This window comes from Rhinolophus sinicus, linkage group LG05, assembly GCF_036562045.2.
Source record: "Rhinolophus sinicus isolate RSC01 linkage group LG05, ASM3656204v1, whole genome shotgun sequence".
NCBI lineage: Eukaryota > Metazoa > Chordata > Mammalia > Chiroptera > Rhinolophidae > Rhinolophus > Rhinolophus sinicus.
Genome location: NC_133755.1, coordinates 15,735,404 through 15,747,453, shown reverse-complemented (window position 1 = coordinate 15,747,453; position 12,050 = coordinate 15,735,404). Strand labels below are relative to the sequence as shown.

Genomic DNA, 12,050 nt, shown 5'->3' with positions numbered 1-12,050 from the left:
AGGAGCCAGCACACTTGTGGGCTGGGGTTCTGTGTACTCCCTCCCTGCTGTATGGCAGTTGCCTCGCCCCTCTTGCTTTCCCTTCCTGCTCACAGCTAAACCACAATGTGCAGCCAGACAGTTGGGTTATCAGCCAGTGATGCATTTCCATTCTTTAAAAGGCAGAATGATAAAGGATTCTAACGCACGTGCCTTTGCCCTGATCAATCTAATGTGTGGTTTATATCGCAACCTCAGGAATATTCAGGAAACTGAGAAGTATTTTATGTGGTAAGGATGAATACATGCCCCCATGTTAAGGGCAGGTGAAGAGTAATATAATTTGCCTTCCCTCCTTGAAGAAGGTACAAGATACAGATTTAGAAACTAATCTGTCATGGAGGATCATACCTGGAACCTCATTTTAAATCCAGCTTTCAGGTAAAAGTCTTTGGACGACTGCTCTTTTTCTAGACCCTGCAGGATAGCCAGACCCTGTCTGTTTTGTTCGTGTTAGTATCTCCACCAACTAGCCCAGTGCCCGGCACATAGTAGACACTCCTTAGATACATGGCATATAAATGTAACCACCATGGGCTAGGACTCCAATGCTGTAACTTCTCCCTGCCTTTTGCATTTGATAATTTTTTTTGAATAACTATTTCAACCCTTAGAACACAACTGGCCCACTTGAAATAACCTAGTAGCCTGGCAAGACAGGATCTCAGAGGTATCAAATGACACGCACAGAATATCAGAAAGTATGCACAGTGTTTATCATTCTTTAGTTTCACGTTCCACTACATGTCCACACCTCTAAAGGAAGAACTCTGGAGCTGGCATAGTTTTTCCCACTGTATAGAATAAACAGGCTTGGACTGGAGGAGTCTAACTTGTCCAGGTTCTCTCAGTTTTAGAGTGGCAGTGCCAGAACTCTTTTGGAATTTTGGAAAATGCCAGAAGTAACCAGAGTTCAGACGAGGGCCCTGCCACTTAGAAATAACCTGGGTAATATTTGCAATCTCTTCAGGCCTTGTCTTTTTCTGTACCAAGGAATAACCATGCCTAAGTCATAGGATTATGCGAGTCCAAAGACTGAATTAAAATCGGTAGTTAAAATAGAGTGATAGAGAAAAGTGTGTTCAAATTAGATGCGCAAAAATAATAGTTTCCTTCTACCTCCAGTGGAAACAATGGACACAATTTTGTGAAGGTAATAAAACTTGCATTTGGTTTTGAAAAAAAATTATTTTGTCTGAAAATAAAGATCACATACATAATAAGTCTTTAAAAAGGCATTTCTACAATGTTAATTCTTGTGTCTGGCATATATATTATCACACACGTGCGCGTGTGTCCACCCCCCCCCCCCACACACACCCCACACGTCTCTCCTTCCTCATTAGCCAGCTTGAACTGTCAGCCTGCAGAGAGGCAGCAGACAGGGACCCAGAAAGCAAGGGTGAAGAAGCTCCCACTTCAGATGTGTTCTGAGATAATTTTCCCCTTCCCTCAGGCTGAGATATTCTGCCATCTGTTTTGATTAAACCTTTCAAAATTCAACTTGTTTTCCCTTCCATTCCTTTGAAATCTCCTTTAATTCAACAATCTTTAGGCTTTCTTCTTTCCCTCAACCGCCATCTGGTGCTTCTATTTAAAAAAAGAAAGAAAGAAAAGAAAACACATACAACAAACACTTTGAGTTCCTTGGAAGAAAGGTATAATGATGAGGATAATTTATTCCCATAGTGAGGCCCATTACTATTTCCATGGCAACAGACTGTGATGTTCTGAACATGGGACTTTGTGATCAGAAGAACAGGATGGCATGAGGCCCTGTTCAGACTCTTTGTCCCATGGATTCTTTGGGTAGTCACCCTTGGTGGCTCCCAACTGTCTACAGAATTAAGTCCAAAGGCCTTAGCCTGGCCTTCTTGGTCTGGTCTAGTCATTCCAGGCTCTTCGTGGCCCAATCCCAGGGCACCTGGCACTCTGGCCATTTGCTACAGCTCACTGTGTCCTGGGCATATCACACTCTGTCACGCCTCTATGCCGTTGCCTCTGTCATGTCTTCTCCTTACAATGTCCTTCCACTTCCCTTTTTCCTTTTTCTTTCCCTTTATTATTATTATTTTTTAACCTAACAAAATCCTGCTTATCCTAAAGATTTAGCTAAAATGTCACCGCCTGGATGGACTTTTCCACGGCTCACCCAAGCAACAGAAATGACTCTTTTATTGTGCTCCCAGCATTTTGCTCAAACAGGTAGAATTACACCTACATTTTTTTTTAAAAGATCATACTTATGTTTCCATTTCCTTTATTTGAATTTGGATTATGTGTTGTTGGGATCCATGCCTGTTCCATTTCTGTAGACCACCCCAATTATTAATATTTCACATGATTACTCAAAACATAACTAAGGGCTAGGCAGGCAGGCATTTTATCCCCATTTTACTGTTAAGAACACCAAGGTTTAGAAAATGTAAGTGACTTTGATAGGTATAATAGTAAGTGGCAGAGCCGGAATTCTACTGGTAGGATGGAAAGAATGTGGGCTTTGGAGTCAGGTGTATTCGGGCTAACCTCCGACTCCTCTCTGACCTTCTGTTTCTTCCCCATAAACGGAAGATTAAATAAAATCATGGATTCAATGGTGCTCGGCACGTAATTGATATTCAAGTCATGTTAGTTTTCTTGTTTCCCTTTCAACGTCTACTTTCTAGTAGCATCTAGAAGCAAACTAAGATTTTTCTTCCATTTCTGATTCCCAAATTTTTATATGGTGCTGAAATTCAGATGAATAAGCAAATGAATGTCTTCAGCATCTTCCAGAGAAAATCTCCACCTTAATTCCCTTATCTGTAATCTGCTTTAATGAGAGAAGCTACCTAACAGAATTGTGAAAATTAAATGAAGCAATATATGGATGTACGAAGCTCCGAGCACAGTGTTTGGTAGATAGTAAGTACTCTGGATGTTTGCAGTTACATTATTATTACTATTATTATTCTCATCATCTCATCATCATGTCATTATCATTGTTTTTTGCATGGAAAAACAATAGGCCCTGCGAGAATTACAAAAATTAACAAGATAGTCGCAGGACTCTATGTTCACGCTTTTCCTACCACAGTCTGCATTTTTGCTATAGTCATCTGTGTGGTCATTTCCTTCTATAAGATTGTAGGTTTTAGATAGGGCTTCTATGCCTTATCTCTAATTCTTTCTGTTGGGTGGACCTAAAACAAAGCCTTGCAGAAGAGCAGCCTTCAAAAAAATTTGGTCAAAAAATGCTGAATGGTAATGCTCCAAAATGAGCACTAATATGGAAATAAGACTTAAAAGCCTCTGACTTTCTCATCATCATTAAGAGTTCATTTTCAGCAGTGGTGCTTTGGCTGGGATAGCCATTTGTGTGAAGGCTGTGCACGTCAGTAGATTATTAGACAGAGTGTTTGGATACTCTAGATACTTAAACTTGTAGCTTTTCCACATCATCTTTCCTTATAGGACATAGACAATTCCCAGATTAGGAGACAGACAGCTCCTGATCTTCGGGGCATGTGGGAGGGTCTAAAGAAATTGTGTCCTGGAAAGCATGTCCAGCAGGTAACAAGGACAGCTCCAACTGGATGATCTAGTGGTAATATCACTTAGATATTCGTTCAGCAAATATTTTATTGAGTACCTCCTCCACTTTAGGCCCAGTGTTGAGCTAAGCAATCCCATAATCCTATTTAGCATCCCACAACCTCCTACCCTCGCCCCCACCAAACCAAGCACCCAATGAGAAAGGATATTACTATAATACCTTTAGGTAAAGGAAAATATGGCTCAGGGTGTTTAAGTGACTTGCCCTGATATCACACACAAAAGTAACAGAAGAAAGATTTCAATGTAAACCCAAGTCTCTGAGACCCAGAACTCATACGCTTTCCCTGACGCATCTCCCTGGCTCCCAGGACCACTTGCAGATCCCCTAACATTCATGGCTGGTGATCACACCCCAGTAGCAGGTGCTGGTCAGTCTGTCCCTTTTTTTTTTGCTGTCCATCATGCTAGGGTTAGGAGTGTGGTTAGCTTTGCTGGTTCTCCCTCTGGCTATCGCTTAGCTTGTGGCCTGTGGCCTGTGCCTCCTTGGGAACGGGCAAGGCCCACAATGCTCAGAGTGTAAAGGGTCAAAGGAGATTTGTGGTGTGTCCTGTGATACCTTCTCTTTTAGAACTGCCCCTTCTTTTTCTTTGCTACAGCTGGGGTGGAGTGGGGGGCATTGATTCTGACTCACTACACACTTTAAGAGCCTCTGACTCATCTCAGCTCTGGTGTTCTTCCAAATCTGCTCAGAACATTGTGGGTGCCCTTCCCCAGCTGCCCAGGAGCAGCCAGACCCATTCAGATGTGCTTGGTTCAGCCCTAAATGACACCACGTTCATTAGTAAATTAGACACACACTCAAGAATCAAAGACTCCCCAGCAACCAACAGGGCTTAGGCAAGTTTTAGTCTATGCTGAAGCCAAGATTAATGTGCAATACTATTAGAATTAATTAACTGCTTTGCTTTCAAGCCTATAGCCTACATTTATGTTGGTAGTATCATTGATAGTTAAAAGTGTACTTTAAAGTCTAAAAACTTACAAAAGTTAACCATTGATATTAAGTATGAGTAGTTAAAAGTTAACATAATTTTTAAAAAGTTAACTATAAGTTAAAAGAAAAACCTTCTCTTTATTCATTATCTTATATAGTTGTATCCTTCTCGACTTTGGAAACTTGTAAGACATCACATTTATCAAAATTTAAGAAACAAGCTTTAATTTAACTGCTTAGCTTAAAGAATTATCCTTTTGGCTGTTCCTATAAATGACAGGTGTTTCTTAAAGTACATGAAGGGCTCCAAGTTCCTTTAATAGTTCCTGAATGCTATTTTAATCACTCTGCAGTAATTCCATTTAAAAAAAGAATTTTGCATTTGGCAGAATTTGGGCATTGCGCCGCTCTTTCTTTCTACGAGCCTGTTGTGGTTCACTCTCCAGCAGAGCTCTTCCCTGTTTATTTATTGTCAAGAGTGCTTTTTCTCGTCCTCTGATACCTTCGTTTACTCCAACAGCAAAACTTCAATTTCCAGCATTTATCATCTTCTATGAGGTAGTTTTCATATTAGCATCAAAACTGGTCTCATCCTGCAGTGAGTATCCTGTATAACAACGAACAACTTCCTTTTGGGGAAAGTTGGCTTTATCTCCACTTTTAAGAACAGATGTTTGTAAGTTCTGATGATTCTACCCCAACCCCCATCCAGAATCTCCTCTGACTTGATTTGACACCAAGCCTTTTGTTTTCTACCTGATCTGACACGGTCTAGTTTACTTACTGTACCTCTGAAATGCTTATTTGCAAAGATATGGTTATAGGCTAGTACTAGCATTTTTGTTACCTCCCTTGGCCACATTTTGTAAATGTTTCCTAGTAATTTGTGTTCTGCAAGAACTGAAACCGAGCCATGGTTCTGCAGAAACCTGATAATGTCCTCCCTGGAGAGCTCCCATGGCTCAGCCTCCTGGTGACCCGCCACCACGATCTTCCTTCACAGCGCCAGCCCTCAGCATGCATGTTTTAGGTGTCTATTTGGAACGAGGGAGTTTGGTAGCACAAAGGATGTTTTAAGGATTTAAAGAGAAAAGGAACCTCCTACATTGAACTCAATCCCGTGCCGAGGAGACTGCAGTCCCTGCCTCGACAATGCATGTGTTCTGGCTTTTAGCAGGATTGTTCTCCCAGCTCTGCTCTGAAATGTAAAGCCCCATTGCCCACTGCAAGTCTTAATGAAAAGCAGCTCATAAGCAAGTTACGTAACCTAATTGTAATCCAGGGATCAGCGTGGTTATATTATTTAAAGAAATAGCATCCATTTTCTGTGACCTGATTTTGAAAAGAAACCCAGGGAAGAAAAAAAATACCCAGTTCAGCACTTGGCTCCCTGAGCTCGTTCTAATGAGAACGCTTGTAAATAATTCAAAAACAATGACTTTTGAGAACATTAAACCCAATTTAGCTTAGGGTTATATCTCAAGGCAGCTTTAACTGCTTAAAGCAAATTATAAACGATCATGAAATATGGAGCTTATTTTTGCAGACAATTTAGTCATTTGGTAAGTTTAATTTCCTCATCAGTTCAACACATGGGGAACACTGACTAGAGGCCAGATGCTGGGGAATGCATGAGCCCTCCTCTCAGGAAGCTTAAAATCTGGTTAGGGTTAATCATAATGTATCATTATTGGTTCATTAATTGGAACAAACGTACCATAGTAGTGGAAGATGTTAACAGTAGGGAAAACAGGTTGGTGGTTGAAGGGGGGGTGTTGCAGTAACTCTATACTATCTTCGCAACTTTTCTGTAAATCTAAAACTGTTCTATAATTAAATTAAAAGTTTAAAAGTTTATTTTTAAAAACCTACTTAGGGAAACAGTTGGATACACAAATAGAAACACATCTATCCTTGCTGCCTAGTTTATAGAAATAAAACCAGGCCTGCCTAGTAGGCAGCTTCGTAAGCAGTATGATTGTTTTATGAACTTCAGAAGCACAAAACTGGATTCATCATAGCGTTGATTCATGTTAGTGTGTCATGAATCAAGGACTGTGATTGTTTCTTTGGTCCTTACATAAACCTCACTTAATTGATTTATACTGTATGTGTTACAATAATGTCATAAACCACTCATGGCCCCGCTTCACGACCCAAGAGCTAAAAGACCTTCATGACTTACATTGACCTACATGTTCCTCCTCTGTCCCATCACCCAACCTTCCCCTCTGTAGTAACCACGCTTTTAAATTATACTTTCATCATATCCTTGCTTTTCTTTACGTTATTACACATATGTGTGGGCCTAAACAATATGCTAGCTTTATTTGTTTTTGAATTTATCATATTGTATGTTGTCTCCTGGGACTTGTTCTTTTGGCTCAACCTTCTATCCCTAAGATTTATCAATAACATTGTGGTTATAGTTCATTCATGTTCACTATTATATAATATTCAATAGCAGGAATGTACCACAATTTATTTAACCATTTTCATCGGTGTTTCCTAATTTTTGCTATTACCAATGGATTCTGCCATAAACTCTCACATGTGTGTCCTGCTTAATATGTGCTCAAGTTCCCATTGAACTAGAGCTTTATGAGATTGAACAATATTAAAGCTGCATAAGACTCAAAGCTTAATAGCTCACTTAAAGAAATTACATTATGTGTATCCGGGGAAGAGCATATAAATTCCTCATCTTTGAGTCAAAGAAAAATATGAATTCTACATTAATTCCATGTCAGGATTTGATTTGGTTATACCATACAATCCAAATTAACAGTGGATTAAACATCCATGTTTCTCTCATGTAAAATGTCCAGAGACGAGAAGCCTAGAACTTGGATTGCTAGGTCCACACACTTGTCACGGATCCAGGCTTCTTCCAGCTTTCCAGTTTGCTGTCCCTAGGATGTGACCTTTATCTTTATGGTCCAAAAGGGCTGCTCAACTCCTGGCCATTATATCTGCTTCCCAGTCAGTAAGGAGAAAGAAAAGAAGGGAAGTATGCATCTTCCATTCGAGGACCCTTTCCCTGAATTGCACATGACGTTTCTAATTACACTCCATTAACCAGAAGGTGGACACATGGCTCCATCTAGTTTCAAGGGAGGTTGGGAAATGTAGTCTTTATTCTAGGCATCCCTATATTCCGATAAATATTAAGGGTTCTATTACTAAAGAATGGGAATAAGGTTTCTGAAGATACTTTGTTTCTGAGAGAATTGTCACAGCTAAAGTGAGAGCAGAAAGGAAACCTACCCAACAAGGATTTATGTTGACAACTATTAAGAAAAAGTACATTCTTATATCGCCACCCAATGCGTACCACTGCTAAGTTTTTGAGATATATTCTTCTATACTTTTTCATCTATTTATACAACCACATATATAACTACAGCATACCAATAGCTAGAGCTACATTTATATAAATATATTCACACATTATTTTTAAAGTGACTATTTAAATTATTGCAGTAAGTCAAAGGGAAAGATGGCTAGGTTGTTTCTCTCCTTTAAACTCTTAAACTCCATGGAAAATGTAACATTGGAGTAACTAGAGGAAAGAGGAGAGTGTGCTCTATAATTGAGTTTTTATGTTTCTCAGAATTGCCAACTGCAAATTGGGCATAATCTTCTATAAGGTTAAAATTCTTACGTGGAGTTATTGGGTTCTGACAACATGGGATATTAAGCTACTATGGGTCAACTCTCATTTTAAATATGTTAATATGCTTTACAAAAATAATACAAAAATTTAATTGCATAGTCAAGGTTGAGAGAAAGGAAATTTAGAAAAAGAGAGAAACTACAAATATCAAGAAGAAAAAGTGAATTTAAAATCAGAGCAGTAAACTCCAGTTATCCTGAAGTAACCTGAAAAAAAAAGGAATACTGGACCTGGATATAAAGATTTGGGTCTGGAGACTGAATATTGAACATTTACACAGGGGGAAAAATGCATGACTCTCAACTTGAGAAAGGCTGGGAATTGGAACCAGGACTTTGTCAGGTTGGTCTGTTAAATCTATGACAAGGGAACTCTAAAAAAAAACTTTTCCAATGGCCCAGAGAAGTTACAAAGAAGCTTGTACCTAATACTAGATAGATTAAATCTCCAACAGAGGGATAAAAACTGAGGATACGGGACCCATATTCTTAGTGCCCCAAAGTACAGAAATCTCCAAAGTGATCCAGGCCTCATAAAATTTCCCAAACCCTGACAAGAGAAAATGTAAAACATCAAAGTAGAGTGACTCCCACAGTTCAAGGCATTAAGGTGAGGGGAAAAAAAATCCTATATCCCCCTCCAAAATGAGAAAATGAGCCAATATGATGTAGAGCTCATAGACACAACAATGGAAAGAATTTGAGGGCTATGAGCTAGATGTAACAGCAAATCGGAACGAGAATACTAAACATTTAAGTTAAAACGATTAAGAAATTGACACCAAACACATGATTCTTAAAAGGAAAAATTGACAAATTGGACTTCATCAAAACGTAAAGCTTCTGCTCTGCAATAGACCCTGGATACAATGAAAAGATAAGCTGCAGATTGAAAGAAAATATTTGCAAACTACATATTCATCGAAGCACTTGTGTCTAGAATATATAGGAACCCTCAAAACTGAACAGTAAAAAATCCATTTAAAAAATAGGCAAAAGATGTGAACAGACATTTCACCAAAGAAGATACACAGATGACAAGCTCATGAAAAGATGCTAAACATGATTAGCCACTAGGAAAATGCAAATTGTAACAACAATGAGATATCACTACAAATCTATTAGAATGCTGATGAGGACATGAAGAAACTGGATCATCCATATAATGCTAGGGATATTAAACGATAAAGCCACTCTGGAATACAGTTTTGTTACTTCTTTTGAAATTAAACACGCGGTTACCATATGACCCAGCAATTGAACTCTTGGACATTTATTCCAGAGAACTGAAAACTTACATTCACAGAAAATCTGTATATGAGTATTCAATATAATTTTATTCATATTAGCCCCAAACTGGAAATAACCCAGATGTCCTTTAACTGGTGAATGATTAAACAATTATGGTACATCCATTCCATAGAATACTACTGAACAATAAAAAGGAGTGAACTATTAATATAATATTAACTGACATACAACTTGGATGAGTCTCAATTATGCTGAGTGAAACAAGCGAGTCTCAAAACTTATATACTGTATTACTCCATTTATATAACATTCTTGAAATAACAAAATTATAGAAACAGAGAACAGATTTGTGATTCCCAGGGGTTAAGAACAGGGTGGGAGAGTGAGGGAAGTGGGTGTGGCTTTAATGAGTAACAGGCGCCTTGTGGTGATGGAATAGTTCTGTGTCTTCATTCTAGAGGTGGCTACACAAAGCTAGACATGTGATAAGAGTGCATAAAACTACATGCAGACATGCACCCACACACTTAAAAACTAGTGAAATATGAATTAAACAAATGATTAAAGATATACAGAAAGAAAAGAAACCATGATGAAGAAAACCTAAGCAGATTTTTCAGATGATGTAAATTTGTTAGAAATAAAATATTGTCTCCGAAATAAAAAGCTTAAAAGGCAAGTTAAACAGCATATTAGACATAGCTGAAGAAAAAAATTGTTACCTCGAACATAGATTTGAATAAATCTCACAGAATGCAGTATAGAGGAATTAAAGAGATGGAAAATGCAGGAGAGAAGTTAAGAGATACAGAGGACACGAGAAGATGCTGCATGTCTCTTCTAAGAGTTCCTGAAGGAGAAAACAGAGGGCAAGGCACTGTTCAGAGAATATAGATGGAAATTTTCCATATTTAAAGGAAGATGTAAGTTCTCACGTTGAAGGAGTATGCAGGAAATAATATCCACATGCAGACAAACGATGGTGAAATTATGCAATACCAGAAATAAAAAGAAAGTCTCAAAAGGAACCAGAGAGAAGGGACATATTACCACAAAAGAATAGCTAGTATTAGACTGACAGCAGATTTTTCATCAGCAACAATAAGGTCTTAAAGACTAGGTTATCATCTTCCAAGAACTAAAAGAAAATAACTATTTCACTTAAAATCATATACATAAAGTAGTTTCTAAAATAACTCTAAAATGAAGTTATTTTCAGATAAACAGAAAAAAGTTCATTACTCACAGGCTATTGGTGGAAGATCGGTGATAGTTATTTTTTCCTTGAGTACCAGAAAAAAGAAACTGGAAAAAAAAAAAAAGAAAAAAATAAGAAGACATGAGATGCAAAAAAGGAGTTAAGAGATAAATTGGTGAACACATAGATTAAATCTATACAAATATTAATTGTACAAACAACATTAATAATACTGAAGACTAGTGGGGAATAGAGACAAAGATTAAATAAAATACCATTCAAGAATAACATGTCAAATGGGAGGTGGGATGACCAAATTTAGAGAACCTAAGGCCTCTAAATTTGGGAAGAAGATAGAACTCTTGAGAAGTTAAGGCAACTATACATGTTAAATATTAACAATAACAAAAAAGCTTCTAAAAGTATAGATATATACTATATAACTTCACAACCAAAGAGGACTTAAAAAAAATCAAGACAACATGACAGGAAGAGGGAAACAAAGAAAGAACAGGATAACAGAAAATACAAAATAACTTGTTAAAATTAATACCATATATATCAGTAATCAAAATAAGAGATAATATCTCTCCATTAAGAGTCAGCAATTATCAGACTGCATTTAAAAAACAACAAAGTTCTGCCATGTGCTGATGAAAACAAAGGGATAAAAAATATATATACCAAGAAAATAAACATTTTTAAAAAGCTGGTACACCAATATCATTATTCTTACTACACAGAATAAAATGTTAAAGCAAAGTATTATTAGCGATAAAGAGCATCATTATTTAATAATAAAATGAATAATTCTCTCTGTTTTGTTCAGTGCTGTTTTTTCACTGTCTTGAACAATTCTTGGCACATAGTAGGTGCTCAGTAAATGAATGGTTGAATTAATTAAGTCATGAGGAAGATACAGACCTAACAGCTTTAAAATATAGAGAGAGCATAACTTGACAAAATTTTAAGGAAAACTGATAAACCTATAACACTGGTAAATTTTTAATGTTTCTCACACAGGAAATAATAAGACCAAACAGAGTTAGTTAAAGATACAGATTATTTGTAAACTGACTTAACACATTCAATCTAATGGACATATAGAGGACCATACACGCCAAAATTATAGCATACATAATTTTTCAATATCATTTATAGAATCATATAGAAAACATTTACAAATATTAACTATGTACCACACCATCATGGAAGTCTTAACAAATAGTAAAGAATTTACATAGAGATCATGTTTTCTGAGCACAATGTGATAATGTTAAAAATAAATAACAAACAAAAAGTAGTTTTTAATCTTTGGAATTTTTAAAACACACTTTTATCAATTTAGTCTTCAAA

At 37.3% G+C, this 12,050-nt stretch overlaps 1 long non-coding RNA gene across 2 annotated transcripts in view; it reads right to left on the bottom strand.

Annotated features, from left to right (window-relative positions):
* The window catches only part of LOC141571514 (uncharacterized), a 32,510-nt gene extending 20,633 nt beyond the window's left edge, over positions 1-11,877 (bottom strand). For both annotated transcript variants that reach the window (XR_012496276.1, XR_012496275.1), the window contains exon 1: positions 10,743-11,877. This is a non-coding gene — a long non-coding RNA (uncharacterized LOC141571514). The remainder of the gene's footprint in view (positions 1-10,742) is intronic.
* Positions 11,878-12,050: the final 173 nt, after the last annotated feature.